This window comes from Furipterus horrens, unplaced genomic scaffold, assembly GCF_987537825.1.
Source record: "Furipterus horrens unplaced genomic scaffold, mFurHor1.1.pri manual_scaffold_6, whole genome shotgun sequence".
Classification (NCBI taxonomy): Eukaryota; Metazoa; Chordata; class Mammalia; order Chiroptera; family Furipteridae; genus Furipterus; species Furipterus horrens.
This window is the reverse complement of record NW_028327176.1, coordinates 7,776,887-7,803,837: the sequence shown is the minus strand read 5'-3', so window position 1 is coordinate 7,803,837 and position 26,951 is coordinate 7,776,887. Positions and strand designations below refer to the sequence as shown.

At 44.5% G+C, this 26,951-nt stretch overlaps 1 protein-coding gene across 1 annotated transcript in view; it reads left to right on the top strand.

Annotated features, from left to right (window-relative positions):
- Window positions 1–22,129: 22,129 nt before the first annotated feature.
- CYRIA (CYFIP related Rac1 interactor A) overlaps window positions 22,130–26,951 on the top strand; it is a 96,966-nt gene continuing 92,144 nt past the window's right edge. The window contains exon 1 of the mRNA XM_090280935.1: window positions 22,130–22,173. The gene's annotated coding sequence lies outside the window, so the exon portion shown is untranslated. The remainder of the gene's footprint in view (window positions 22,174–26,951) is intronic.

Sequence of the window (26,951 nt, the reverse complement as noted above, 5' to 3'; positions counted from 1 at the left end):
GAAATAATGGAAGCACAATCAACAGAAAACACAGAACATCGCAGGAATGAGGTCGGTGTATCTGTGATCCATAATAACCATGACTGGGTTATGAAGACAAAACATCATAAGTTAACAGAAACAATGCATTAAAATATACCCCCAAAAGTGCAAATAAAATACAAGTTGTAGTGGCTACATTATAACAAAGTGGGATTCAAAGTATCTATAAAAAGCAGTAAATGGGACGTTACAGATTACTAAAATGTGTACTTCACAATGAATATAGAATTTTTTGAATCCTCAGAAAGATTTTTCAGCCAGAGTTCCTTAGAATATACTCTAACAAGTAGACAATAAATATTATAATAACATGACAGACTGAAGTATACATTGGATAAGCTTAAACCCATAATTATTTTTCCTAATGTACACAGAACATTGGTAATGTAATACTCAACAACAACAACATAATTCCCCCAAAATAGAGATTTTCAGTCTATATTCATTAACGACTCTGTGGTGAAACAAGAAATTACTAGTAACCAAATAACAAACTTAATTTTTTAAAAAATGAAAATATTATTTTTTTAAATAACATTTGTTTTGAAGAGAAAATAAAATTTGACATTATAGATTATTAGTAACTTAATAATCAACTACAAAAAAGCACAGCATAGCAAAACCTAGAAGTGTATATACCTAAAGAAAAGCTATAAAAAAGTTTTTTATAACTAAATAAGAAAGACTAAGAATAAATGAAATAAATATCAAACTAAAAAGTTAAATGAAGGAAAATAAAGGCTGGGAAGAAATTTATAAAGATAAACAATAATATATTGTAAATTTGAAAACAACAAAAATATATTTTAAAAAATTTAAAGCAGAATTTATGGAAGAAACCAGTAAAAAAATCCCTAGTAAATTAAATTAGGGAAGAAATAAAGCAGAACAAGAAAGCCACAAAAAGCAAACTTTTGAAAAAGATTTTAAAATTATAAGACAACTCTATATATTAAAAAGTGCTAATAAATTTGAAAATCTTTTGGATTTTAACTAAAATACAAATTGCCAAAACTGACTTATGTACAAAAAATCTGAATAGACTCATAACTTCGAAAAAACACTTAAGACACAGTCACTTAAAACTAGTATATAAAATGGTACTCATGCAAAATAATTTCCTAATTATTTTTACAGCTGAATACTAGTGTCAAAATGTTTTAAAAAACCCTCAGAAATAAAGTCACAGAACTAACACATTTGGGGGGAAAAAAAAGTATGTCTCTATAAATAAATTACATATTGGCAAATAAAACCCTGTATTTCATGGATTAAAAAACAAAGCTGCCCTGTAAGGTCACTCTGGGCATAACGGTTGCCATTTAGTGAACAGTTGTAGCAAATGGAACAGGCAGGATTCATTTGAGTCATGCAAAGGTAATTCAGCTTTAGGAAATGTATGATAGCAATTTAGTGCATTGCGAAGATACAGAGGGAAAAACCCTATGATTATTTCTATAGAGAGTAGGCAGGCATTTGATAAAATTAATATCCTTTCCTGATGAAAGCAAAATCATTTTTCAAAATGGAGTGAGAGGGGATACGTCTAAATGCCATCACAGGTGAGAGGTCTTGAGCAAAGGTGCTCCCGACAAATGCAGAATAGCACCCCAGGGAGAGGTCACCCTGCACATCGCCCAGAATCCAGTGGGAAGCCAGCTCCAGGGCCCCAGTTTAAGTAAGAACTTGCTCCCTCGCTAGTCCTCATTCCCAATCTCCAAACTGACGGGAGAGAAACTTAACTCTAAATAAAGTTTGGAGTTTCACTTAGTATCTTGGAGTTTAAATTCTAATATCTGGATTGAGATTGTTTAGAATTTAAAGTGACTGTAGAACTATCTGTTACCTAAGAATGAGAAGAAAAATCAAGTGTCTGCTTGAGTTTTTATTGAAGGGCAGAGGAAAATGGCCTTCTCTGAGTACATTTTAAATGATTTGGGCTTTAATTATATTATCAGTCATGCTTAGCCAATTGTATTATTTACATTTATTTTACATTCTATATAAACATTTGAATCTGCTCATTAAATATCTTTTTATTTAAAAAAATCTTGAAATTCCAAGTAGAGTTGCTTTTAATTTATAGACTGACCTGTAATAAAGTGATATTTTTATAATATTAGGTCATTTCTACTCAGGTTTTTTGTTTTTTTTTTAATATCATTTAGTACTTTTCTAATGTCTTCACATAGGTTATGCATATTTTTGTTAGGATTCTCTCTAGGCTTCATTCAGTTTTGTGTAGCCACAGAAATTTTAGGTATTTTTCTTAGAACTTCTAAGTAATAGTTATAATATATTGGGATGTATTGAGACTTCATGTTGGTCTTTAGTCCAGTTACCTGATAAAATTTGTTATTCTCGTTAACTTCATCACTTAAATAATTAAGTGGTCTGCAAATTTCATTTTTGTTTTCTAATACTTATCCCTTTGATTCTTTTATTACATTCAGTGAATTGTGTAATTTTATAGATTTACTTTATGGAAATAAAGATGTTTCCCACTATTGTTAGCTTAGAGCAGAGAGGTGTGTGTGTGTGTGTGTGAGAGAGAGACAGAGAGAGACAGAGAGAGAGGGAGTGAGCTTGTTTGGGTTTTATTATCAGGATATCATTAAGCTGGCTGTGACATGCCCTTTTCTGTGTGCTAGAACAGGTAATGTACCAGGAATTACCTCATTTTTAAAAGCAACCTGGTTAAGACTCTGTCAAACGGCTAGATCTTGACTACTTTTTTCTTCATTTCTCCCATGTTCATAGACAAGTGTGCTAACTTTCATTGATTCAATTTTTCTAAATTGTATGTTACTAGAAAAATCACCTATGACTTCCAGCTTTTCAAGTTTCATTAAAATTAATATATTATTCTTTTATCATTTTAATCATTTTCTAATCTCCATATTTGTTGTTTTTTATTGTTCTTACTATTATTGGTTTTTTTAAAGTTAATTTGTCAAGATTTCCTATTTTATTGATGTTTTCAAAAAACCACACTTCATTTTACTGTTCAGATCTTTTTTGTCACTTTTTTATTTTGATATTTTTTCTTTCTCCTTTTCAAAATATTCTTCTATTTTATTTTGATTTATTTTGATGTGTTTTCCTACCTTCTTTAATTATATACTTTTTTCTTTTATTCTTTTTTTAAGACAAAGATTTTTAAAAATTAATTAATTAATTTGTTTGTTTGTTTATTTATTTTATTTTTAGAGAGAAGGGGAAAGGAGAAAGAGAGGGAGAGAAACATCACTGTGTGGTTGCCTCTCACTCATGCCCCCAACTGGGGACCTGACATGCAACCTAATCATGTGCCCTGACTGGGAATCGAACCAGCGACACTTGGCTCGCAGGCTAACACTCAATCCACTGAGTTTTCTTTTATTCTTAATCTTTTATTTCTCTTATATAAAATGAAAGTAAGGCTATACGTTTTCTTAGGAATACTATGAAACTGAAATTGTACTGTTTTTAAAATATAATAACAGTCACTGTAACCTACTGCCAAATAGACATTTTAACTTCCTCTTTAATTTAAAAACTCTTTTAAAATATTTTGTATAGTCTTTGTATTTAAGTATAACTTATGTACAGGAGCGATCACAAAATTACCAGAATGCAATATAAATCTTTAAAATTTTTAACAGTATATTTTTAGTGTAAGCTATCTTTTTTATGCATTTTCTAATTTTATTACATTACAGTCAGAGAAGACCTATATAAACATTTTCATTATTCAAATTTTATTAAGATTTTCATTAAACCATAACACATTGTCAATTTTTTAACTATTTGTATTTTGGTGTACTTTAGAGGTAGAGAGTCTCATAGAAAATATATGTAAATACATAATACAAACATATATAAGACATCATACATATGTATCTCATCATATCATGTATCAGATCCTATTTCATATTTCTCAGTTACTCCCAAATTGGTTCAGGTCAGAGAACAGCTCACATAGAAATTTGTTTGAACGGCACCTTCGGAAAATGAACGAAGCTGCCTGAAGTCTGACTTGATTGATTGGAGGCTGTGGCCGCCCTGGTCCCTGCAGGCCACTCCGTGACCACATGGATCAATAGCCCAGCACTTCAGTGACCCATCTGCGGCCCACCGCTGAGGAAAGGGCTGGGAAGCTCAGCTCTCAATGATTTTTTATTATTTACTTAACCTGCTGGTTTCAGAAAAACATATGAAATTGTTCTACTCGAATGTGGATTTGTGTGTTTCCTTTAGAATTTGTCAGTTTTCTTCACATATTTTAAAGCAAGATTGTTAGAGGTCTAAAAATCCATGGTCCCTGCCTTCTTAAGGATTACAATTTTATTAAACATCTCGCTATTGTCTTGCTTAGACACCCTCACTTTACATTCTCGCCTCTAAAATAAATGTTGTTCTTCTGGTGTTTGTACAACAATGTCAGGAATAGGTAAGAGTCACTTTAAACGGTTCCTTTTATGGTTCTTTGTTTCGGTGTGCCACTCATAAACAGCACAGAGCCGGCACCCTATCTAAGGACGTCATCGTCATCAGCAGCCGTCCGTCTCGAGAGACGATGGTGTAGCTTCTTAAGAGTCTATCTGCACCGCCGAGAATGGCTGTGCAGTCCGACTCGGGAGTGACACGGTATCTGTCTCCTCCCGTGTTGAATCGACATCTTGCGATGACGCTGGAGTGTCCTCTCCAGTGAAGCTGAAGCTACAGAGCCTGGGCAGGGTGATATGGAGGGTCTGCTGTTGCCCATGCAGCAGACCCCCCCTCTCTTCGCAGCTGAAGGGTCCAAGGGAAAGACGGAGTCAATACAGCTTGGCTTCAGGTGCGCCGCAGGAGTTGCCGGTGTTGACTACAACGTCAAACCCCCTTAGGGACTCCGGCTCCGGATTTTCTGTCGGGGTTTACTCCCTTAGCCTTTCCCCTGAAGAGGTATGCCGCAAGGCAGCGGAGGTTTTTTGGAGTCAGAGTTTTCCTTCTCTGATGTGCCCTGACTGGAAGATCGAACCAGCGACACTTAGCTCGCAGGCCAACGCTCAATCCACTGAGCCAAACCAGCCAGGGCTAAGGACGTCATAGTCACTGTAATTACATCTGCTGGACTTCTTTTGGCCTTTATATGTTCTATTTTGTACACTTTCATGCTGTTTGTTTTTATTTCTCTGTCTTGTTTTGCTTTAATTGATGGAGGTTTCTCTTGTTCATCTTCTTCCTCCAGTTTTTTAATATTTGTACACCCTGACTTTTGATACTGGAAATCCTTAAATCATAATGTTGCGTGTGAGGCTCTCGGCCAGTTGCTCTGCACACCCTTAACCTCCACAAGAGAAAAGCCTTAGTAAAATGTCACTCTCTTCCTCTGTCTAACCCTAGCGTCCCTTCCTGTTAAGATCCAGATTGGTGCTAAAGTATTTTGAAATTACACAAAACTAATTACTTAAGCCATAGGTTTTATTGGTCACTAAGAGGTTGTGTAGTGTGGTTTTTTCTTTCTTTCTTTCTTTCTTTCTTTCTTTCTTTCTTTCTTTCTTTCTTTCTTTCTTTCTTTCTTTCATTCTTCCTTGCAAGGCAATTTTTTAAATCTGTTATTATCCCTTTCTGGAATTTATTATTTATTTTGCCAGAATTAGGGCCTTAACAAGTCTACTAGAAGGTTCTCTGAGTTGTAAATTTTGAGTCCTTGCATTTCCCCTAATATCTTTACTTTATCATCTTGTTACTATAGGTAGTTAACTAATTATTACTAAGAAAAGAGAACAAAGGGAAATAGACATTGAGCTTAACAGACTGGGGAGCATGACCCTGTTTGCATCACTAGGAAGTTATAGCTTCACACACCCCGAGACATATGCTGCCAACGAGACTCAATCCTAGGAGCACAGGAAATCTCCCCAGGAGATCGTAGGGGAGTTCAGGGGGAGGTGCTTGACCACAGAGGCCTGTCAGTCTAACTAGGGGGTGTACCTATCAAAAGCCCATGAAAGGTTGATTGGTTGATTGGTTCTTTTGAAAAAGCACCTGATCCATCCCAAATCCAAGCTAATAGAATCCCAGGGGAATGAAGAATACACACACACACACACACACACACACACACACACACACTCTCTTTCTCTCCACCCACTTCCTCTCTCTCTCTCTCCCACCTGGTAATGCACTTGCCCCTTGCACTCACACTTTCTCTGTAGCCATGTGGCTTTAGCAGCCACGTGACCAATGGCCATGTGGACTCCACACACAGGCTCCAGGCAGGAACCTGAATACCTCAACACAGCAATGGATTGCAGCCAGAAACACAAGCTAAAGTAGCCAGTTGCTGGACTGGACTATGTTTTAAGATGAAGCAGAAACTCTGAACAGTGGCTTTTGTTTTGGTCTTGCTGAGGACACAGTTGCACTTCTTTCCATGGTGGGACAGAGGGAGAGGGGACACTGAAAACCCAGGGGGCAGCTTCTGTTTCCACCTGCATAAACCATCACCACCATCTCCCATGCACGGGTCCTTGGAACACTTTCCTCACCATCCCTCAGAGGAGCCTGATTTCCACCTGCAAGACTCTGATTTCAATTTCAGCTTGGTCCATCCTAGGGTTCCAGTTTCAATATAATTTTATCACCTAACTTTGAAAAAGCATGTTTTATTGTTTTAACAACCAACACTGTGAAAGAGAAGTTGAGTGATAACATAATCGTCAAGCCACTGAAGGTGTCCTGATTACTTCATTTCTATCTCTAAAATCTTTGAAGAATTTTTATTTATTTTAATTCTGAGCGTTTGCCAGCATGGGTCTGGAGGTCTATCATTATTTATTTGTTTGTGTGTTTGTTTGTTTAAATTTACTCTCAGCAGCACTTTTTGGGTATTTAGATTTAAGGATTCTGCTCCTGCCTTAGCTTCTGGAAAGTACGATGTGATCTGTCTCTTTGAAAAAGGCCAGTATTTCTATTGTCAATTGCTTGGAGAGGGGCCGTTTCTTGAGTAAGACCGAAAACAACTCTGAGGGCCAGAATAATGCCAGGTCCTCTGCTTTTTCAACACCAAGGTCACATTAATGTCCCCCCATCTGCCCAGGTTCTGTCCTGGGTGGAGAAGAATGGAAACAGGCTCCCCAAATGATGGGGCAGGTTTTATCCAATCGGAGATTGAATAATGCCTCAGAGATCATTTAAATTTTGAGATCAGCTTAAGCTTTATACCAGATTGAAATTTAGGTCCGGATGTCTTTTCTTTTGTCTATAAGGTGTGTATGTTTATAGGCATGTGCTTGGCATGTGTGTGAGTGTGTTTTGTTTTATTCTGGCTAACCAGCATGCAAAGATTTGGGAGCAAGGCCGTTCAATTACATGCAAATTTTACAAAAATTACCATTTTCTCTGCAAATCCAAGTTGTTGTGAGAGTTAACCTTGTAACTTCCTCCTACGGTAGCCTTTCAAGATGAGTAGGAAGAAGAGGAAACTGGATAGAATCCCAGGAAATTACTTAACTTGACATTTAACTGACTCCATGATGGGTCCCAACCTCCCTTCAAGAATCATTTCAAGTTTCTTCCTTTCATCTACCCAATCCCTTTCAAGAATAATTTCTTCCAAAATTAAAGTCTCTTGGAACATGTGGTACAGCTTCACAATGAGAAAATGGCTGTTTTATTAGAAGCAGGGATGTCCCTTCCTGCCACCTGTCCTACTGCGTCTCCCAAGCCCATTTTTCTTCCTGTCTTTGTTCTGAGTTCTTAGACTCTGAATGTCAAGGCTGAGCCTCAGTGGGCACAAAGAATGGGGACTGAAAGTGGAGAGGAGCAGAAACTGGAGCATCAACCTCTCTGAGACACGGAATCAGATAAGAGCCAGCCGGCAGAGACAGAAAGAAGGGACGCCATCCAAGTGGCACAAAAATGGCCTTTGTGTGGAACCGTCACTGCTGGGAGTTGAGGAAGTAGCCCCTCTGGGCTGCTTTCAGGAATTCCCAAGCATCTTATCAGTGGCCTCTGGCCTTGTTTGCCTGTCAGCTTTCTCTCCCCACGGGAGTGGGGCTCCAGGCTACCACTGCACTGGCTGGGGGATCGGCAACGGTGCCCTATGCAAAGGCCAAGCCTGGTTATAAGGCAAGTTTCGTTAGAAGTAAAACTTGAGAAACTTCCCGCGAGTGTCGGCTGCTGTGTGCCTGACACTGAGCTGGGACAGTGAGCAGCCAGGGAGTTTCATCAGAAAGTACCGGTGCCAATGGGACTGTGGGGGTGGGGGTGGGGGTGACAGGGGTGCATGTATACACACAGATCAGGATCACCTGGCAGTGGAATGAGTGTCACAGTCAGTACAGGAAATGCCTACATCGGCGATGAGTTTTCAGGAAGCTTCTTCTGAATGATTATGAAAGTGAGCCTACTTGGGTTAATGCTGCGCTCAGACCGCCCTTTCGACTCCCAATCCTGTCTCTTTTCCTCTGTTCATGGCTCCGCTGGGTCTGTGGTATTCGGTCATGAGGATTGCAAGGCAGGTCTGGAGATTCCGGAGCATATGAATGTGGTTGCTATAACACGGTTTGTTTGAAAACCATCAGAATTGTGCGTTGTTTTCCTTAGTAACTAATGGCAGAACATTCTCCCCTTTTCACCTTTTCATTCCACCCTTCAGTTCCATCCCTCCCTGATGACTATCCAGCTCCGAGCCTCCAGGGAAAGCCTGGGGCTGGGATCAGCATCAAGGCACACGTTTGAGGCCTCCGGGTCTGAGGCACACGCCGCATCGGCTGCATCAACAACATACCCTGCTTAGTGCTCAGTCTGAGCCTCAGTGACCGCCTGCGTTCAGGGTCCGAGCGTGCGGGCCTTCTCTCCTTAGAGGGCTGGGCTCCCTGTGCCATTCCCGGGCGGGCTGCGTCTGTGCCCTCACAGTGACGCCCTGGACAGCTTTCCCAGCCTCTGCAAAGATGCATGAAATTGAATCATAAAGCAGAGGTTCCATCCCACCGCCCAGTGAACTTGGCAGATGTTCGTTCGTCTTCCCTGGGTTGTGATCGCCCACACAGAGTCTCTCCTCGCGTTCCCGGAACGGCCCGTCATCCTCTCCTTTCCCTCTCTGTGCGTGTCCTCGGCCAGTTGGCTCAGCGTCTCTGTCATAGCCTCCCCAGAGTCCTCCTTCCTCCACCCCTCATCCTGGCTAGGCTTCCCCCTCCTCCTCCTGAAGACCTCTGGGCCCCGTGGATCCTGCTGCTTCCATCCGTGGTGCGTTTCCAGACACCCACCCAGGCTGACCCAGCTTATCTCCCTGCTGGCTCTCCTCAACCTGCCCACCCTCTAGGACACTTAGGGAAACCCGGAGAATTCCGACAACAAAAGGAGCTGACCCAGCACAGAAATGACCCCTCCTGCAGCCGACCAGGCGGTCCTGCCTCAGGTGCAGCCAGTGACAGTGGGACCCCAGGCCTCTCTGGCTTGGGCTGCTCGGACAGGCAGCTCTTCCTCAAAATCAAACAGAAGTGAAGGGGCCGTGCAAACTTCCCGGAATGCACATCGCCTGTGGTCCATGTGTGACCCTGGGCCAGACAGTGGCATTGAGCCTCCCAGTCATTCGGTGAGTGAGCGCAGTTTCAGGGCTCTAACAGCTGCGTTGTCTTCCAGTGTCCAAGCGTGACATGTCACCCCATCTATCGCAGGTCCAGCTCTGCCTCCCTGCAATGTCAGCCCTAACCATACTGCTGTCCTCTGGGGCCACAGGGGGAGAAGTTTCTTCTCTGCCTGGGAGACCCTGCCCAGTTGTTCCTTATGTATATTATTTTTGGGGTTTCTGAAGCCTCCTCATCCTCAGGCTCAGCCTCCTGTGGCAGATCTATAAACTGACAAGAACCCCACCTAAGCTTTGACCCCTGCCTTCTCCCCACTTGGATTCCTGTATGGCTCAATTTTTCTTAAATACACTGAGCTTCTTGGAGGCAGGAACTCATTCATGCATTATTGTTCATAGGTAAAGAAACTATATGTGACCTTTTCATTCATAACTGTTGTCTGACTTCATAATTTTGTCCAACTTCACATGGGAAAGTGAAGCCCATTTCCAAGTTCTCTTAGCTGAGCTAGGAAAGCCAGACTAGCACCCAGGTCTCTTGTCTCCCATTCTGGTAATTTTATTTCCCAGCACATCCCCTTGGCCTGTATAGAATTTCAATACACCAGTTCTATGTGTAAATGATCTTACCTGTTCAGGTGTCTGTACATCCTCTGAGTCACATGATCATTCCCCTTTAATAACATCAACACGTTCATGCATCATCTCTAATTGAGCCTTTGCATTTTTTCAGTCCTTTAAAAGAGCCATGCACAAATGGTCGCTTAATAAATGCCTTTCTGATGACACTAGGGGTTTCTATTGGGATGTGTGCAATTCGAGGGAGCAAGGCTTCAGCTCTCCCTCACATGCCCACACTCACTACCAGCAACTTTGAAGCAGTTCTGCAGATGGGAAATGCCTCTGCGTTTCCATTGAAGCTTTCTGCAGCCATTTCTCTGCCGCCACCCTCACATGTTAATTCCCCAAATAGAAAACGAACTGAATAGACATTAACAAAGTAATCTCTCCGCTTCTTTGAAAATTGCAAACTAGTTGAATTTTTCTCTTTTGGCTGATAACAGCCATGAAGAAACCAATCATAATTCCTTCTCTTCTGCCTCTGAAAAACATCATTTGAAAAAGCTTTCCTTATTGGGAAATAAAGAGAGGAGAAAATTATATTAGCGATTAATAAACTCATCTAGCATTATTTTCATTCCTCAGGGTATGGATAATATTTTTAAACACATTTTTTAAATGTGGACGGACTAAGAGACACGTTTCCTTAAAAGTCTGAAGAGATCAAATTATGGTGATAATTTATTTTTTTCAAGTTTATAAATTTTGAGGTAGGAAGAGAGTCTTTTGCAGCTTTGGGTATTTTTAACTGAAATCACATATTCTAGCTGAAGTCATTAAGCCTAGGGACTGACCCAGATTGAGAAAAAGGAGGCACATGTTTTGAAGGCAGAAACATCTAGAACGCCTGTGGCCACAGCTCAGTGTTGAGACGGCAGGTCCTCCTGTAGAGACGGGCAGAGGGCTTCCCAGGGGCACTAAGCACACATTCCAGGCCGAGGCGTCCCCTGGCAATCCTAGTGCGTGCCATCCAGAATAGGCATTAGCTGACCAGGTCCTGGAGAGTCAAGTACAGGCTGCAGTGACCCCGGAAGCCAAAAGAAAGGTGTAGTGGACAGGTTAGTTGTGTGACCGGGCAAGGCTGACTCTTTGCTTAATAGGTGGTGTGACAGGAGAGTCAATATAAGCCAGCTTCAGCCCAGGGCTTTGTGTGCACCTACCCACCATCTGGCTGCCTGGAGGAGAGACCCTGCCATTTGTACGCCCCTTTCAGAACATACGTGTCTGCCAACCACTGAAAGGGAAGGCAAGTTGAGCTAAAGGGGAAGAAGACACACTCTCCTTACTCAAAACATGATAGGAATGCTGGACAAAAAAAATGAAAAAGCAGATTAGCTAGCAATTGTAAATGCACAGCCTAACTTGAAACCAAGAAAGGAAAATTCTGAAGTGGAAAGAAAAAAAAAGGAGAGGGAATCTCACAATCGGTAAGACAAGTTAAAACAGAAAAGTGTTACCGGGGACTTGGAACCTGTTGTGGACTATAGCAGCTGGGGCTAGGGATGGGTGCCCGCGCAGAGAGGGCAACTCAGCCGGCAGCCCCGTGTGGGTGGGCAGTTAAAGACAAGTGGCTTGTAGTGGTTCTGCAGCCACAGGGGTTGTCATTTGTAAGAAAATCATTGTCCACCTAATCCAAATTCTCTGGGTGGAAATAGACACACTTGCAAGCGATCAGAACACAAGAAGGGATCCAAATTTAAGCCAACTCCGTAGGTCAGGACCCCAAATAAATAAATTAACATAAACATTAGTCCAGTATACTTACATTCACTAAGTCTCAGCAGATGCACACAGGAAATGGTCACCCAAAGCCAGTCACATGGGTTTCCCATTGAAAATTGTCTCACTGGCAACAAGATCATGGTCAAAATTAGGGGAACCATAGGAGAAAAACAAATGAACCAGAAGAGACAAGAGGAACAACAAATAACCCTGGGACAATAGAATCATTTAAAAAAAATTATAAAACGATTATTTTTAAGTGTTTGCAGAGATAGAGGAGTAAATATTAGTAGAAATCACAATGTAAGGAAAGGTCAATATGAGAAAAGAAAAATAAATTCTAGGAATGTAAGTTATTGAGTAACTCATAATACCCGAAGCACAGAGACTACGCAATCTTTTCAAGTACATGAGAAACATTTCTGAAAATTAACTATGTATTAGGACACGCATGAAAATGTGCTCTTGGGCCAAAATGCAAGTAGAAGTAAAATAAACAAAATAAATATATCTTTTTTTAAATTAAGAGCTGGAGACTTCAGGTCTCCAGTTCAATATGTATAGAACTTGGATGTCTTCACTCCCATCCTCACAACAAGAAAAAAGCTGAACAAACCACAAGTCAACAACTTGTCAGAGATGCATCATAGAACTGAGGTCACAGGGATTAAAAAGCGGAGACACAAGAAGATGTAGAGAGTCACAGTTTACCAGAAGCAGGGGCTCAAGCGGAGCCTGGTGGGAACACTCAAAGGGTGATTGACTAAGTGAGGACAAGCTTGAGAGATAAAACCTCCTGGGGCCTGGCCTTAGGCAGCACCTGAGCCTTAGGAGCTGTACCTTCAGGAGCCCCACCAGGTTATCAGGATAAAGATGAAAGAAAAAATCCCTTCCATCAGTCCTACTCGACCTTTAACATTTTCTCCTGAAAGTCCTTACGGACTAGGCTGAATGCGCTGTCCCTGAGTTCTGTAACACACTGCTCATACTGTAAGGCAATTTCTTACATACTTCATGTCTGTCTCCCACCTGAGCAGTGAGTCTATAAGAGCATCCTTCCTGGTATCCCGAGCATCTATCAGAGCATCTGGCATATAGTAAGTGCTAAATAAATTCTTAAATACGCGCAAATATAAAATTTGTCCCAATTTTAATGATGTTTGAAAACCTGACCTCCTGAATGAAATTAACATCAGCTCGCTACACGTGCCACTTTGGCAATAAAGAAAGCGAAATATTCTGCTGTGTTTCTGCTGCTACACGAAATAAAGATTTTTCGTTTAGCTCCTCACAGTCTTCCACATCTGTCATTTCATTTGATTCTCTCAAGATTCCTCTCATGTAAGCATTTGTTATCCATGGTGAACAAGAGAAAACTTTGAAACAAGAGCAGTTGACTGCCCTGCCCCAAATCATACAGCAAATAAAGCAGTGCTGTTTCTACCAGCCAGGATTCAGGTCAAGCTCTTCACCCCGGACCACTCTACCTGCTTACAACGGCACATTCAGATTCTTGCATCCAGACTTGGCCTGGACCTTTCGCTCCATAGACTCATCTCACTTGGGGACAAGACCCAGTATAGGCCAACTGAATAGTTTTGGGATCTATGAGAAATGGTGGAGGAAACTGGATCACTTATGCATAGAGGATTAGCAACCTAGATCCACAACAGGCTAAAAGCTTTAGTGCTCAAATCAGAAGGTGTGTGCAGACTTGTTCTGCATCAGAGAGAGAAAAGAACAGGAGCCTGAAACCAGCTCTCTGTGCTTTCAGTCCTAGGGCTGCCGCTGACTTGCCACATGACCTTGGGAAATCACCTTGCCTCTCTGAGCCTCAAGGTCTCCATCTGTCAAATGAGCACATTAGACTAGATGATCTCTAAGACCCCTTCTGCTCTGAGATTTTTTTTTTCTTGAAGATTGTATTTATTTATTTATTTAGGGAGAGGGGGAAGGAGGGAGAAAAAGAGGAAGAGAAACATCAATGTGAGAAAGAGACAATGATTAGTTGCCTCTTGCATGTCCCAGCTGGGGGCCAGGCCTGCAAACCAGGCATGTGCCCTGACCAGGAATCGAACTGGTGACCTTTCACTTTTTGGGATGACACCTAACCAACTGAGCCACACCAGTTAGGGCTGCTCTAGGATTCTTTACACATCTTGAAGTGTCTAAATGTGGGTAATAAAAGGTAATGTTTCAATTATTTCTTTAAAACCATCTTAAGCACATTCGTGGAAGCCTGTGTATGGATGAAATGCAGAGATCAGAAAACCAGCGGTATTTGCGTATAACAGCAGAAAAATCACCATACTTTCTAAAACCTTCCGCTTCCTCTGAGCAGATGGGAAGCAGTTTGATGGAGTTTATTGGATGAAGCAGCTGCCATCTGAGCAGTCACACCACATGAGTGACACTAATGAGACAGGTGAAATATTCAAGAGCCCAAGACTCTCCCCAAGAAATCACGGCAGCTCTCCCAGGGCCAGCCTGGGCATGCCTGTGAGCAAGTCTGCAGCTCTAAAAATAGAGTGCACAATAATATTTTTTATAATGATGACGGCTATTATTTATAGCTTGCCCCGCCCTCCCAGGCAAAGGTCCAGGAGGAAGAACAAAAAGATGCTTAGTATAATTAAAACAGAAAAGGCAGAGGTGTTGGCATATGAGAAAAGGAAGCGCTTCGGCCTCAGAAGACAAGAGCTGTTTGTTGCGTTTGATTAATAATCACTAACATGCGTTTTATTTTAAGATCACACGGTTAGTGAAGCACATTGTGAGAGTTTTGTTTCATTTGTCACAAAGAAGAAAGGACCCTGGAATCGATCTCTTATTAAAAAGTTCCTATGTTGCTCTTCCAGGCTTGATTATATCTTATTTTTCCAGAAATAACCTGAAAAGGCAGTTTTTCTAATCTCTGCATCTTGAGGGATTCAGTTTAACTCAGATCAACTCAGTGGATGTTTATTAGGGACACATTAGATGGTCCAGCACTGGGAACACAGATGTTTTTTATATATACACACACATTACATATATACAAATACTTATACATATGTGTAATTTTACACATATAATATATTTTAAAAATCTCTAACTTCCAGGATCTCATGCAGTAATGGGCAGAACTAATACACTATTCAATGAGGTATTAACTGGGCCTGAGAATACCAAGAGTCAGAGTTCAGAAATGACTTGGTTAAAAGGTAGTCTTTCTCCCACCTGGGAGGATACCTTGGCATTTATCCATTTGATAATGAGTGGGGAGTGGGGCCTTCTGGGAACTAGAAGGTACAAAAGGAGTGATATCATATTTTGAGTTACAGAGTGAAAAGAAAGAGAAGAAAAGCAACCAAGGAAATGGCCATATGGGTTTGGCAAAGAATGTCAGACTTTGTGGTGAGGTGGCAGGGACCCCCTTGAAGGGCTTGAATAAAGAGGCTGCCATGATCATATATGTCTCTTAGAATGGTCACTGAGTCTTCAGATTGGACACTGGCTTGAATGGGCTAAAAATGAAGGCAGGGGACCAATTAGAAATAACCCGAAATGCCTCAGGTGAGAACTCATAGGGGTTGATCTGCATAGTGACTCAAGAGAGATTAACAAAAAGAAGATAAATGTGAGTTCTAAACATACCAAAGTTACTGCATCACTACTCTAGGTTATTTCTCCAGTGATAAAAGAATTAACACAACAGGTTGAATACTTAAAATGGCCATTTATGTGATGGTCACATATAGTAGTTATGTTCATTTAAACACATTCATATGTTACTAGCAGGACTTGTAAAAAAGCTCTATATAGTTGGCCATTCAGTTTGGTGGGAATTTTAACATTGTCTTAGAACGTAGTTGGGTCTTCAGCTCCTTAAACTGGATAAAACCACTGATAGAAAGAAGGAGAATCCTGGCATATGCCTAAATCAACCTGCCTGCTTGATCGCTGATAAACTTTCTGAAGAACAAACGATAAATACAAAGAAAAGGAAGAAGATTAGCACTGGTTGGTATGGCTCAGTGGATTGAGTGCTGGCCTGGGAACCAAAGTCACTGGTTCAATCTACTCAGGGCACAGGCTTGGGTTGCAGGCCAGGACCCCAGTAGAGGGTGCAGAGAGGCAACCACACACTGATGTTTCTCTCCCTCTTTTTTTCCCTCCCTTCCCCTCTTTCTAAAAATAAATGTAAAAATCTTTCAAAAAGAAAGGAAGAAAGAAAATAAAAGAAGAAAGAAAAGAAAAGAAAAAAAAGAAGATAAATTTGTTCAAGGAATTCAATGCTTGACTCTAAATTCAAGAAGCCATGACACCTTCATTTGATTTGTGTGCTTGTGGCTGAGACTCAGTTGATGGCTTAAATAAGTTACATCAAGCTTTCATTTTCTTGGCTATAAAATGGGTATAGTCAGAAGTCACCCCTACTTACCTGTTGGTGATGCTGCCTAGATGACTGGGCTATGCTTGTAAAATGCTCTCCGCCTTTGCTCAGAGGTCCTGGTCTATGCGTCATTACTTTGTTGATGGTGATTCTGGAGATGGTGTAAGCTTTGTGGGTGGTAAGGCTGAATCCCCTAGAGGGGCTGACTCATTTTGTCAAGATGCCAAAAAACTTTTGGAACCAAAAATTTCTGGATTTACCTGGCCAGACAAAGATTGAAATTACCTGACCTATGAAAAAACATCAGAGGGTTTGGACCTCGAAGAGCATAGAAATTGTACATAGAAATCTTGCAAATTAGAGAAAGAAAGAGAAGGGGAAATGAATGTAGAGATAATTACAAATAAGTAAAAGCACTATTTAAATTCGGTAGCTAAGTGACATCAGGTGCCATGCTCAGTAGTCATTCATTATGTGCACATTGATGACCTCATCCATGTTCTTCTCTGGCACACAGTAGGCACACAGCAAGTGTCAGCTGCATAAACAGCCTTTATGGGAAGTCCTATTATCCCCATTAAATATAAATGAGAGGCAAGAAAGAGTAAGGTTGAGAAAGCTGCCCAAAGTCATACTGATGTAGGGGAGGGACAGGACTCAGGTTTAAACCTTGACCTCACTGCAAAGCTCCTGCATGGTCCCTGTGACTTCCCTCTTACCACTCTGTACCCTTTCAGCAGTGTCCCCTTTCAGTTCCTGGGCTATGTAATTTTTCTCATTGTTGGCCATTTGACTAAGCTTTTTTTAGATCCTTCAAGCTTATTGCCCCCTCCTCTCTTTGGGGGAGATGGGTGGGGGGTGTTGTTTATAATCCTTACTTATCTTAGAAGCCACTATCTGTAGGACCCAGATGTGCCATACATGAGAGATGTATGCCACATAGAATGTTTCTTACATTTAAAGGCAGGACTCTTCTCAAATAACTGAAAGGAACCAAATCAAGTCCTGACATTTATATGAGAGAAGAACCAGACACTTTTTGCTACTATAAATTTATAAGTTGTTGGGACTTTATTACTATAAATTTATAAGTTGTCAGAAATGCAAGTCAGGGTGGCATGGTGCACTCATTCAATTGACATTTATTGAGCATCAATTTTTTTTACATATCAGGGGCTCTTAGAGGTGCTGGAAAGATACAAAGACCAGTAAAACACAGATTCTGGCCACAAAGAGTTCATATGCTAGTCTGGAGGCACATGCAGTCCATGTTCATTATTTGCGGATCCTGTGTTTGCAAATTCGCCTACTCGCTAACATTTATTTGTAACTTCAAAAGTAATACTCTGATGACTCTGTGTCATTTGCCAGTGTGCAGCATGCAGCAAAAAACCTGACTCACCAACATGCATATTCTTAACGGGGGTCAATTTAAGCAGAATTCTGCCTTGTTTCAGCTCTCATACTGTGAACAATCATGCTTTTCATGATCTATTCAGTACCGTATTTTCCACATTTTTGTGCTTTATGTCGGTGGTTTCATTGTTTAAAATGGCCTGCAAGCGCAGTGCTGCACAGCTGTGTGGTGTTTCCAAGTAGGAGATGGCTGTGTGATGGGCTTTATGGAGAACAAGCCTGAGTTAGATCATCTTTGTCCCAAAGTCATGAGTTCAAGTGCCGCTGGCTGTGAGTCCAATGTTAATGAAGCAACAATGCATATTAAGTAAGTTGTCCATCAACAGAAACACATAAAACAAGGTTATGTGCTACTGATCAGTTGATGAAAATGTTGTGAGCATAGGCCCTCAGGAACCTAACCCTCTATTTCCCTTAGGAGCAACGTTTCCCTATTTGCTAGTTCAGTGCTTCCGATAACTCCATAAAACATCGCTATTGTGAATAACAAAAATGGGCTACGTATAATCCGACATGGTCAGCAATGGCTTGGCGAGTGCTATGGTAACGGTGTTAGGGCAAGGGGTGGAAGCTTACGGGAAAGGACAGTTGACATGGCCTTGGAGACTTGAAGACAGAGTTAAGGAGGGGTTGCTTCTGAGCTGGGATTTTTTTTTTTTTTTAATGAGAAGAAATTTAATGCATGGGCCAGGGTGAAAGGCCATTTAAGGCCTAGGAGAACCATGTTCAAAGAAAGGGTGGTCTGAAAGAGCTTGACAATCTCAGTGGCCAAAGAAGAGGTTAAAGTCCGAGCTCTTAAGTCATAGGCTCCAATTCAGCCACAGGCAAAGCTTTTTAGCCATTACCAAGTTTCTCTACATAGTTTGAACTGTGATTTTTGTAACAAGAAATTATGCAGCATGTCAGCTGTGAAGATTGGCTCAATATTCATAATCAAATCTCCTATGTTCCTTCTGAAGCCTGGCGATGTTTCCTTAGAAACCCCTAGTTACCTAAAGGAACCCTGGCCTGTAATTGGCAAGAGAACCCACCACCTTTGGAAGCCATTATAGTGATGCTGGAGGGAAAGCACTATACGGTTTCTGGGGGGCCGAGTGAACAAGGAGGACAAGATAAAGCTCCTTTCTGTAGAGCACTGTAGGGCTTCATGACACCAAACCCTTCAGCTTCCACTCCAACTCCTCACCTATGAAACAACCCACTAAGTAGCAAGTCTGAAATGAGCCCTTATGGCATGCCCAGCATCATTCGAGGCACTAGGCAGACACACACACACACACACAGTGTCTGCTCATGTTCTTTCTTTCACAGCTACAACACAATGTACATCAGCCCTCACACCAACCTTCTAAGGCAAATTTATTACTTCCATTTTATGGAAGAGAAACTCGAAACTCCAAAGCCTTGGGTAGCTCCTGTCCACATAGCCAGTGAGTGGCATGCTCACCTTTGATTCCAAATCAAGTGGGGGTTTTGTCTACATCTCAGAGTAGGTCCTTGTCCTCAAGCCACTTGCATATGCAATGAATAAGTGGCTCCTATGGTCAGTTTTACAAGAATTCAGAGGAAAGAAGTGTGAGGCTTCATTAGCATTGAGACGGGTGGTCTTTGATAGCTGGAGATGGGGAGCAAGTCATTCTGGGGGACTATGCAGGAGCAAAGGTACGGAAGCAGAAATGACCTTTTGAAGAACAAGGGGACTTACACTGCAAAGGGCAATGTTCCACCTGCCCCAGGATGGACCTCAGTGAGTGGAGAGGGGCCGTGGACAGGATCAGCTCTTGTTGCTTTGTCTTCAGAGTGGATGCCCATCTCTCATGATCCTATCATTAAGATATTAAAAAATATTATCAGGGACTGATCTATGACAAATATTATTCTCAGTCTGGGGATGCTTTTCGAACATGAGGGAGCAGAGCCTGGTCCATGGAGGGCAGCCAAAAGCTCTTAGGCAGTGATGTTAGTATTTTGATTATTCTCACTGCAGCCTCCTTTCCTCCTCCATCTCTGGTCCCGAAGTGCCCCAAGCCTGTCACCATTCTCTTCATTGGAGGCTCTAGTCAAGGCTGCCTGGTCCCTGGAAGCTCGCAGGCCAAGTGCAGCCTCCTCAGGCTGGCATTTCAGTTCTCCAGCCTCAGCCTCACTTTGTCCGGTCCCTCTGGCACTGCGGCCACACCAAACCCTTTGGTCCCTCTACCTGGAGGGTCCTTAACCCTATTTCCTACTCATGGAAGTCTAGCTCATCCCTCAGGGTCCAGCTGAAAAGGGTCTGTTCCTGATTTCCCCCAGTCACAATGAATTCCATCTGGTGCTGGGACCACACAGTCAAAATACCTCCACTTTCCTCTGTTTCCTATTCTGCCTTGTTGGAAGCTGGGCTGGCAGACTGTCCGTGTACTCCTCAAGGCTGGGGACATGCGTCCGTCATTTAGCATAGTACCTGGCATTTTGCCAAAATTCACGAAATCTCTTATAAAAAAAGTAAATGACGAGGATGCCCTTGAAACTAGAACAGTTCAGTTTAAATTTAATTTAACTAAGATATTACGGGCCATTTTAGCAAATGTATATTGTGACTAAAAACCATCTGAAATTTTATCTTAAGCTACCTGCCCCCTCAATGATAGTTTAATTTCACTGTAATCTTTATTATACTAACCTCTAAACTTGTTATTAGTATTACTGATGAAGCTGAAAGACTGTTTCATCTGATTATTGTGTCTTAGGAAACACTTAATTATTAAATTCCACACTGGTAATTAGAAACCCTATTATTCCCCAATGGGCTAGGCAACACCATGCAGGTATCCCTCAATTACTGAAACAGAAGCTGTCTTTACATGTGTGGAAGTGAAATTTCATACATCAAATAGTCTCTTCTCACCAACTTAAGTTGTATTATTAGAGACAGGCAGGTGTAAAGTAAGGAGTCTTCTCATCTGAAATGACAGTGTTTTATGGGGTGAATGGCGTCTGGCTGATCCGTCCATACTTTTCCTAGAGCCTGACCAGGTTCAAGGTGGAGGGATTAAGTTAGACATTTTGGTGTGAATGTGTGGAAGTGGAACAAGAAGAATTTTCTAATAAAACCACCCCACAATAAAAATGGATTGTCTTTGCAGGCAATGAGAGCAGTAGCTGGGCCACGTGTGGGGGGCGGGGGGGGGGGAGGGAGGGGGGTGTTGGCAGCGCAAATAAAGAATGGGAAAGTGTTTGTTCTGATCCTAAGGACCCCTACTGATGGGGAGACTATTTCCTTCCAACTACACTGTACCCTCCTGCCTTCTGTCTGAACTCTTGCCAAAACCCAGAGCAGAAGCCGTGCTAGGCAGCTCACGAAAGCTTTTTAGACCCACAAATTGTCTGTCTCAAGGAGACTGGGATGGCATTGAGTCCTGCATGGGGACACTGGAGCTCAGAAAGAGGAGGGACTTGCCCAAGGTCTCCCGAAGCTTCCCGCACTCCCAGATCGGCCTGCCTCATGCTACCAAACCCACACACTCCTGCACCGACACAGCTCCAGGCACATGGCGTGGCCCATTGTGTGGGTTTCATAAATGTTTCACGACGCTCCAGCTGATTGGAAAAGGAAGCAGGAGAAGCAGGGGCCTGCAGGAGGGCCCCCCACCCCCCCACCAGGAGCTCTGACTCACTACCTGTTTGGCACCATCGCGGCCCTCTCCGGTTTCCTGAATCTCTCTCTTTAATGCAAAAAGCCTCCCTGGCAGATGTTTTAAAACAATGATCATGACAATGACTCTGTGATTCCCCTGCTTTCTCCTTGCACGACAGAATTTTTAAGAGTGTTTTTGTAGACTTAACTTCAGGGTGATTATATTCCGACCAAGCAAGCACTCGTGAAGAACCTGTTCAGAGTGGGAGCCCAGAGAGGCTGGGCTCAGCATCCGAAGTAATTTGAGAGTCAGGGTGACGGCCATGGTGTGACTGGGCGCAGGGGAGCCCGTCTGAGAGTGGGTGTGAATCTAGGGGTTGAGAGCAGGCTCTTTCCTGTGTTTTTTTCTTTCTCTCTCTCTCTTTTTTTTTTTGGAGAGGAATAATGGGTATGGGAGAATTCGACGTGTAGAAACAGAGCAGATCCGGACTTGCTCTGGGCGGGCGAAGCCCAGGGGCCAAGGCCGAGAGAAGGGCAGGTGTTGCCGCGTGAGGACGTGGTCAGCACCGGCTCCCGGGCACAGGCGGGACCAGGCCGGGTGACCACGGGGGTGGGATCCCCGGGGGCCAGGGCGGGCCGGGCTGGGGGCGGGGCTGGGAGCGGGCCGGGGCGGGGGCTGGGCGGGGCCGGGGGCGGGGCTGGGCGGACCGGGGCGGGGCTCCGGCACCGTCTCGCAGGCTGCAGCGGCCGCGGGAGAGGCGTCCACAGCGCGGCGGCTGGGGCAGCGGCGGACGGGCGGCGGCGGCGGCGGCGGCGGCGGCGGCTCCGGTGAGCGCGGCGCGGGCTCGGCGGGGGCGCGGCCGGGGGTCTCCAGGGAAGGGGGCTCGCGAGGCGTCTGGGCGCCCCTGCCATCCTTCCTCCGCTCCCGACGCCCGTGCAGCCTTGGCGGCGGGCGGGAGGGAGCGTCCAGGACCCAGTCCTTTAGCCCTTCTGCTGCGATCTCCGTCCAAACGGCCATCTCTGCGCCCCACGGCCCCTTCTCCCCGGAGACAGCCTGCTGATGCGCCAGGTCACCCCCGCGCCCCTCAGCCACTCACCCCCCAACCCTCACCCCCAGGTAGCTCCAAAGCCATTCTTTAGCGGGCCCCAGCCGTCTGCTTCCCCTTTCCCACCGGGAGGGACCCGGTTTCCCACCAATCCCTACGGCCCCAGAGGCAGGGATGAGCCCTCCCCGGGGCCTGCACACCTGGGCCCGTCGGCTGCCACCTGCCCCGGAGATTCTCAGCCGGGCAGCAGGCTGCCGTGCCTGGGACCCAGGCCTCCCGGCCATCCCCCTCCCCTGCCCTCCTCTCCCCGTCTGCCGAAAAGGACTGACTTTATGGATCCTGAGCTTTGGGAACAATTCTCCCCGCTTCCCAAAGGGCTGGTCCCAGGCCAGCCATGCTGTTTGGTGGAGACACCTGTCTTGCCTGCCAGCTGAAGGGCCGAGAAGCCTCTGTCAAAATGGGCCAGCTGGCCCCTGGGTCCTCCTCCAAGCTCTCCAGGCTCGCTGGCCAGTAGCCCCAGAGACCAGGACCAAAAGCTTCATCATTAAGACCTCCAAAGCTATTTGCTGACCCCACCCACGACCCCCAGGATTTCCCCAGCCACTGCGGTGGAAGTGCAGGGTTCAGCCCAGAGGGGGCCCCGGCTCCTGGCCTCATCTCCCCTCCCACACCCTTGTTTCCCCCCACTTGCTCCCTGGGGAACCCAGGGCTGGTGTTCCGGGCCTCGGTCTCCCCTACAGCTCTGTGGCCCTCCTTCCTTTCCCTGTTCGAAACTTTTCCCCTTCCTCCAGTCACCATCACTCTGACTGGGGCTGGACCATGTGCACCGCATTGAGTCCCCGGAACACAGAGCGCTGGGCTGGGGCCATGCTGGACCCGCATGAGGGAGGGTGGCGGCTGGCCAGGCCCACCTGGGCTTCTGGGCGGGGTGGGGGTGGGGGGGCAGGGCTTTCCCTGAGCTCCGAGCGAGCAGGGTCTCAGGGCTCTCTTTGCTGTGAAGAGAGGAGGTAGAGAGCAGGGGCTGTTTTTCCTGCATGCTTCCGACTGTCTTGTGTTGCTATGGTGACAGTTTTGCCTCCCTTCCTCCTTCTGACTCTTCTGGGAGCTGGTTTTTATTGGTCTGTTGCCCTGTCTTTTATGGCTTTAATATCTCCTTTCTACTGGCTCTGAAATAAACAGTCATAAACATGGGCACTGGGCCCAGGCTGGGGGCTGGCAGAACTTCACCTCATCCTGGCCCTGGGCTCCTGGGAGGGAAAACTAGGGCAAAGAAGTGGGGACAGAACTGCCCACACTCCCTCCTGCCCCCAGCTCTGGGGAGGGGGCATGTTCGCAGCACCACAGTCCCAGGCACCCAGTTGGCAGCATCCTGCCTTGGTGCTGATAATGGGTTGTCAGGGGTGGTGGAGGAGCTCACTGGTGTTATTTCCTTTCCTCTTTATGGCAGCCCTGTGGGGTAGGGGCTGTCCCCGCTCTGCAGTGAGCTGCCTCCCTGAGGTCACCCCGCTTTTAGCACACCATGCTCATTTTGTTAAATGAACGGAGCGGAGATGGAGCTGGCATCTCTCTGGTTTTCCGCCCTGTGGGTGGGATTCCTGGTCCTGCTCCCAGAAGGACAGCAAAGCCCCCTAAACCCATATTCTGGGGGGACTCATGGGAAAGTGGTCCCCAGTTTCTTTGCCCCTCGGTGTGCTGCCAGACTCACATGGAGGCCAGCTGCCGGGGAGCTGCCTGTCAGATCCCTTGACCCCAAGTTGGGACCTAAGTTGAGAGGAGAGCGAGGCCACTTGGGACTTCCTGTTTTTACTCAGCACTGTGAAGCCTTGGGTTTGCTTTTACTAGATGCAGCCAGATGAGTCAGGGACACAGCCAGCCCATCGGTCTCTCCAAGCCAGCCCTCGTTCAGCACCAGGCCATAGGGTCGCCCACTATCAACCGTGAGACTCCAGAAGAGCTGCCCCTGCTCTTCCCTTTTATATTTCCCTTCATTGCACCCTCCTCTCTTTCCCCACTCCCTCCCCTCTCTCCCTTCCCATTGCCCATCCTCCAGGCTTTTAAGAAGGAGCTGAAAAAGCATTATGGTAACATGAAAAGCCTCAAGGTCAAACTCTGGGCCTCAGTTTCAGTCTTTAAAACGAGGTTGACAGCCTCTGTCCTGACGTTTGCGTGTCCTGGTAGGATGGAATGGTGTAGCTTATAGAATGCTTTGAAACGCTGAAAGCTGAAGAACCCGTAACATCCTCTTTCTGTTGGGAGGTCTCACTGTTAAAGGGACTCTGGACCACTGATGAGAGATTGAGAAGTGATCTAAAATCTCAGGGTTAGAGGCATTCTGTAGTCATCTTGTCCAGCCTTCATATTGAACTTGTCCCTTTATCTATGCACCTTAGACTAATCGAGCATCTACTTATCTGTACCAAATATAGTTTTGGGAACTGGGGCTTAAAAAAAAATCAGAGCCTGTGGTCTGGGGGTGAAGATGGACATGGAACGAGATCCTTGTAATTAATGAATTCAGAGAGGTGGTGTGAGAAGGGAAAAGGCAGGGTGACGGGGGGCCCAGGGATGGTGACTTGACTGGTCCCCCATTAAGGTGGAATCAGGCAGCCTGTGCTTTGTGGCGGAAAGATGGCCGTCCCTCCCCTGCCTGCTTGGCAAGGCCTCGTCTGGCCCGCACAGTGATGGGCTGATTGCCCCAGAACTCCTCATTCAGCTCTGTGAGCAGGGACCGGAGAGAGGCAGGTGGCAGGGAGCCAGCCCTGCCTTCCTCGCTGAGTTTTGACTCACCCGCTCATAGTAGCCTCTGGTTCCTCTTTCATCTTGATTCAAATCCTTTCTCAGGGAGCTGCATGGTGAGTGGAAGGAGTGGATTTTGAGTTCAGACTCTACTACTGTTACGTCCTAGCTGGGAGACTCTGAAAGAGTGACCTCTCTGAGCCTCAGTTCTCGTATCTGTAAAATGGCAATAACGATACTTGCCTTCTAAGAAGTAAATGATCTTATGTATTTAAAGGGTCTGGCATGGTGCCCACCTCATGGTAGACGTGCTATTATTTAGTTCTATTGATTAGAAGAGTTCTCAGTTACTGGGCCTCTGGGTCCTCTTAGAAACGTGGTGGGAAGCTCTTTGGATGAATTCTGGCATCCGGAGCTCCATTTATTATCTGGGAAGGTTAAAAATCCCCCATGCTCAGGTTCCGCACACTGCTGGTTAATCTTTGCATTATTTATCTCTTACCAGATAAGCTATGTTCTGCAACACCAGGACTCGGTGCACCTCACCAGCGCCTTTGTTTTCTCAAAGAGGAACACATTTCAAATGGCAACAAATGCCCTGAATTTTAAAAACACGTTACTATCTGTGTGGATGATATAATGTGATGTAGTTCCACGTGTTTATTTTCGCTTTTGTTGCCTTTGCTTTGGTGTCAAATCCAAAAACGCATCACCAAGACGCATGTCTTTTGTGTTTTGTTCTAAGGAGTTTCATGGTTTGGGTCTTAGCATTCAAGGTGTTAATTGCATTTTGAGTTAATGCTTGTGTATGATGTAAGATTGTGGTCCAGCACCGTTCTTTTGCACGTGGCTGTCCAGAGTTCTCAACGCCATTTATTGAAGAGACTGTCCCTTGCCCCATTGTGTATTTTTGGTTCCTCCATCAAAAAAATGCTTTAAAGTAAGTGCTCCAATATTTTTTTATTCTGGGCATGTTTTGCTTCCTTTTGTTTTCTTTTGAAGTTACCATATATATGCGTATTTACCTTTTTTCCAAATCATCGGCTCAGCTTTTTGGCATTCGTATTATCATCCCCTGAGGGAACCAGGCAAGGTGCGGTCTCTTGCACAGAGTCCAGCATTTAGTAAGTGGCAGGGCCAGAATTTAAAACTGGGTCCTGCTCGCTCTTTGTACCATGGCGCACAGTCTTGTCATTTCCTTGGCTGGCGTGTCAGTGACCTAAAATAATTGTGTGTGAAGAATGTGAGCCGGTTTTAATGGGGGTAGAACCGGTCAGTGTTGTAACTCAGACTCGTAGTAAACATTTAGAGGCTTTATTAGGGTTTTGCACTCAGCACGGCATTAACAAGGCTTTGTGCAGTTGGCTGAGGCCTCTTTTCTAGAGTGATGAATAGAGGAGGAGCGGGACATGTCTGAGTTAGGAGGAAACCGATGATGTTGGAAGTAGCGTTCTTCGCACAGGAATGGCCTGCTGGTTCATTGCTGAAAGAAAGTGAACTGATTTCGTAACTGAACGCGTGAAGGGAGAGCATGGCAGGGACATCCCAGGGGTCTAGAGAGGGAAGCAAGAAGGACAGAAGGTGAGGTGGACGGTTCCTCAGATTCAGGCTGTTTAACTGCTGGCTAGGAGGAAGAAGGGGGTATTGAAAAGCAATTGCAGAATCGCTCACTAAGCTTTCTTAGGGAACTCAGAAGCCTGATTTGCCTGGTGTAAGCAGCCCATTGTCCCAGAGACTCCAGGTGCTGGAAAACAGGTGCCCTGTTTGCCAGCAGTGAGCTTACCAGGTCCACCTGGGCTCTGCGGACAGATGCGTCTCTATTTG